The sequence below is a fragment of the Solanum dulcamara genome, chromosome 2, assembly GCF_947179165.1.
Source record: "Solanum dulcamara chromosome 2, daSolDulc1.2, whole genome shotgun sequence".
Lineage (NCBI taxonomy): Eukaryota > Viridiplantae > Streptophyta > Magnoliopsida > Solanales > Solanaceae > Solanum > Solanum dulcamara.
The window spans coordinates 13,592,668-13,597,265 of NC_077238.1; the positions used below are offsets into that span (position 1 = coordinate 13,592,668).

At 30.6% G+C, this 4,598-nt stretch overlaps 1 long non-coding RNA gene across 1 annotated transcript; it reads right to left on the reverse strand.

The window, feature by feature from the left end:
• Window positions 1-782: 782 nt before the first annotated feature.
• LOC129875629 (uncharacterized) lies at window positions 783-2,801 on the reverse strand. The gene is made up of 3 exons (XR_008763213.1): window positions 2,692-2,801; window positions 1,258-1,300; window positions 783-845 (listed from the first exon to the last, which is right to left on the reverse strand). It is a non-coding gene; the product is annotated as an uncharacterized LOC129875629 (long non-coding RNA).
• Window positions 2,802-4,598: the final 1,797 nt, after the last annotated feature.

A 4,598-nucleotide genomic window follows, 5' to 3' on the forward strand; every position in this document is an offset into this window, starting at 1 on the left:
AGAATAAGGAAACAGAAGGGAAACAGAGAAAGGAAAAACAAGGAAGAAATATAACGAAGCAGAAAATGTTTGTTTTTCTGCATCCGTTCATGCCAATATGGCATGTTTATATAGGAGTTAATTTAGTGAGATGCCCACTTTCAGTGGGCTCCACTTCATTTAAAAACCTAAGTGGACATTCCACTTACTTAACATATATGACTTTTTAAATGAGAATAAGGAAAACAACTTACCTATAAGATGAGAAAATTTTGATAGGATAATATAAGATGAGAGAGAAGGCAAATGACTACACGTTAGAGTAAGACTGGGGTAATGATTATTTTTTTTTTCCAGAATTTATTTTATAAAAGAAAACTCGATTATTTCTCCTATATTTATCTGCAATATGTAAAAATAACATTGTTTTCAATTTGAATATATATGGAAAAAATAATATAGTTAGGAAACTTGATCATATATTAAAATATACAATTTTAAAGTTTTACACCTACGCCTTCAATTTGCACTAATGGAAAGGACAGGAACCAAAAGAACATAGATAATAACTTAGAATGATGTTTCTCAATGCAGTATCATTCTCCATCTTCAACAAGTAAGCACAAATCTTCACCTCAAAAAAATCTTTTTACCAATAGTCACATAAAGATTACCAATTAATTCAATAGTTAGAGCTCATAATATGACAATTTTATCTTAATTTTTTTTGGCTCTTAACAGCTACATATTCAAATATACTATAAAGATGTTAAGAATGCAATGTGTTCTGACAAAAAATTACCTTTCAAGATCCGTATTTAATTTTCAACCTTGTGATATACTAGGAGAAACTTCTCCAAATGTACCTGAAAAGGAATAATGATTGTTTAGAATAGCAAGACATGAAAATAAATTTTAAACAAACAAAGATAAAAATCAAATATCAAACTCATAAAGCATTTACAATTTAAACTTAATTAGTTAAATAGCTAAACTTGTAGACACACAGACACAGTGAGTCATAAGAGCCCCAACTTTATCAAAATGAATTTCTAGATACTTAGATTACCTCAAAGAAATATAAAATTGCTACATGAATGCACAAAAGTTGAAGCCACTTGTGTAAATTAAATAGCAAAGGGACCAAGTATTCAATCTAACTATATAATCATTTTGAGTTAAGTACACAAATCATAATGGTTTGTTACTGATAAAAATGATAAGCAAGCTAATAGACACAATTTTAAAAGTAGAGCAACAACACAGTTTGAACCTTACATGTTATAATGTTGGTGTGTAATATGTTATGCAACTTGAGATACTGCAAAGTAGTAAATAGAGATTACTTCATGAGGTGCTTCACTCAAATACAAAAGCAAACAGAGATATACACCACAAATAGGTACATGGTCAAGAATATAAATACTAAGATGGAAAGACAAGAACAGAGAGATAAACCACAAATAGACACATTGTCAATAAGATTTGTGTGCAGGAGAGCTAAAATAATTCATCAGGAGCCAAGCAAACTAGTGAACCATCACAATTAAAAATTAGGAATGGACATGAACTTTAAGAAACTCATTACTTTATATATGTGTATGGTGTACCACTGTTGAAGAAAAAGTAGAAATAGACATGCACTTTAAACAAATAAATAAGGAAAATAGAGTCACTTAAGAGTTATTTTTTATAGCCAAGAACCACTAAAATACAATGTCATTCTACTAGCATCATCTTTCGAGAATTTAAATAAAAAATTAAATGCTTTTTAAACTTACAATGTCTCTCATTCCACTAGGATATCTTAAACTTGGTGACCAGAAGAAACTTGAATGAAACAGAGCATTTTCAACTTTCCATGCGCTCCTTGTAGAAGCTGCTTATTTATATCTGTTGCTTGAATCAAACCTTTTCCGTGGTGATTCTCAGGATGAGTTAATGGTCAATAGAACATCATATTTTGTAGCCAACATACTCAGGATCTCTATTGGCTACTTTCTGACAGACTTGACAATGATTTTTTATTACTTCCTACCCTTGGGCAGAATGGAGTGTCTTACATCATGGGCTTTCAATTCCTTTGAAGGGGTCAAGCATAGATACATATATTTATGGTATTCTTTACTGAGAGTACTGCTCCCTTTGTTAATTTAAGACAGTACCTAGATGTTGCTGGACAAAAGCAACGGGTTTGATTAAGACTTTGAGAAAGGCTAGACACAGCCAGTAGCACACAACTACTACTACTCTTTTGGAGCTTGTGCAGGTACTTCTGTGGTTTGCCATGGTTATGATTTATGAAATTAACCCTTACGTACATCAAGTACAACTGTTTTCCAAACCCTACTTCTTCATTGAGTTACTGAGCCAACACAAAACAAGTGAAAGAAGTGATTGTAAACAAACATTTTTACAGTATTTTTGTCAGAAATTGCTAATCATAAACGTGACATCTCTTTTAGTAATTGTAGTGTAATGCAATGTACAAGTGTAAGGCTGCTTATTGACTGCGATGTCCAACCACACCCATTGAACAGCCAACACAAAGAGAAAATTACTACCAATTGGGGGGGTGTTTTGTACGAATTTCTCATGTTTGGTTGAAAATGATAAGAGACTTGCCTTTTCTCCGTGGGGATGATTCAGTAGAAGAAAACCACTGATTGAATTTCAGAAATTCCATTGTAAATGAATAAAAAAGAAAATTACCTTCATTGGCTTGATTATTGCACTTGTTGCATATCTCAGACGTATCTTCTTCTTCTAATTGTGGGAGTAGCACTTGAATATAGTCAAATTTTTGGCTCCTCCCTAAACGTTGGTCCCTAATAAGCCTTTTTCCTGCTGTGTTTGTAAATTCATAAATATAACTTTGTCAACTAATGTGATTTATCTCCTAGAAAATATAAATGAAATGGAAAAAGTTTCAAACATCTATTTTGAATTTTGAAAAATGAAAAATTTCTTATAAATTCAGTTAATATGAATTAATATAATGATTGTTTAAATAAAAGGATGCTTTCCATCGTTTAATTGATAAAATCTTTTCTAATACTAATAATTAATAAAAAGTTATTTGGTAAAACCACAATTTTAATTGATAAAATCATAATTTTGCACCGTTATTATTATATTATTTAGAATTATCGATTAGGTGTAATTAGAATCTCTTCAATCATTGATAATTTGAATTTTCTTCAAGTAGTCATATGCATATATACCTCATTCACTTGTCTCCTGTATGGGGCAAAATTCGGGAGCGATATTTGGACGTATCAAAAGGTGACACATGTCAGTTAAAATTTAATCAGATTCAATTCAATATAAGAGTAAAAATTTAACCAGGATGATAAATATTGGAATCGGGATAAACTCCATCAATAACCGTTTTCAAAGAATCGGATTCAAATGTTCAATAAAAATTATTATGAAGGGCGTGAATCATATCAGAGGTTACAACAATTATTCTCTAGGATAATCAAACAAAATGGATTTTTGATAATGTAAGGTTTTTTTTCCTCATATGTTCACCTTTTCAGGAGTTAAGTTGCATTTACATTTAAGTAACTGAGTGAAAACAGAAAATAGAGACTGATAAAATAAAATTACAAAAAGAGGAAGAAGAAAAAAATGTTATAAATTCATTGAACTAAGTGGATTGTCTATTTAGTTTATTTATGAACTATTACATTATATTCATGTATGTATATTCTCTAGGTGATATGAACCTTTTTGGGATAACAATGTATCTACTAATTTGGCATTCACATGGTGATCTTTGGAGTGATTTCTCGAACCTATAAATAGAGAAATCATTCATCATTGTAAGAGACACTTGAATAGAAGAAAAGTTCTCTCCTTCATCTACATTTCTTGCCTTCTTCTCTTTATCCTAACATTGTTCTGAGCTTAATTTTACAACACGTTATCAGCACGAGATTCTAGCCAATTGAGATTGAGCTTTAGTTTTTTCTTTAACTCATGTTCTGGTTGATCTCGTTATGAGATTCGAGATAAAAAAATGATAATTACTGAAATCAAGAATATTCTATGCATAAAATCAGGTATGTATTTTTCAAGAATCTTTTTGTGATTTAGAAATAAGTTTCAATCGATACTCGACAATATAATAGTGTTCGATCACTAACGCTAACCAGGAACCAAAGACATATACTCCTACTGGTTGAATATTCTCTGCTCCACAAAATTTCTTAAATGGAAGAATGTATAAAATTTTGGTAGCATAAGTTTTAAGTATTATTTTCATTACGCTAATTTTGAGGGTAAGTTTTATATTTATCTTATTACAATTACTTATATTGTCGAAGGCATTAGTTCACAAAATTGATTATATTTTATGAATTTTGTTTAAATATTTTTAAACACTTAAAGGGTGAGTCATGTTGTACTTTGGTCTATTATACCATTGGTTGAGGGTAAGACGGTGGATTCAAGTCCCATCACACCAAAATGGTAAGACATGAAATTAAAATTCGGATGCACCATAATAAAAATTATTTGAGGGTAAGATGGTAGATTCAAGTTCTATCGCACCAAGAGGGTAAGACATCAATTTAAATTTTGATGCACCATGATGATAAGATGTTGGGTATGAA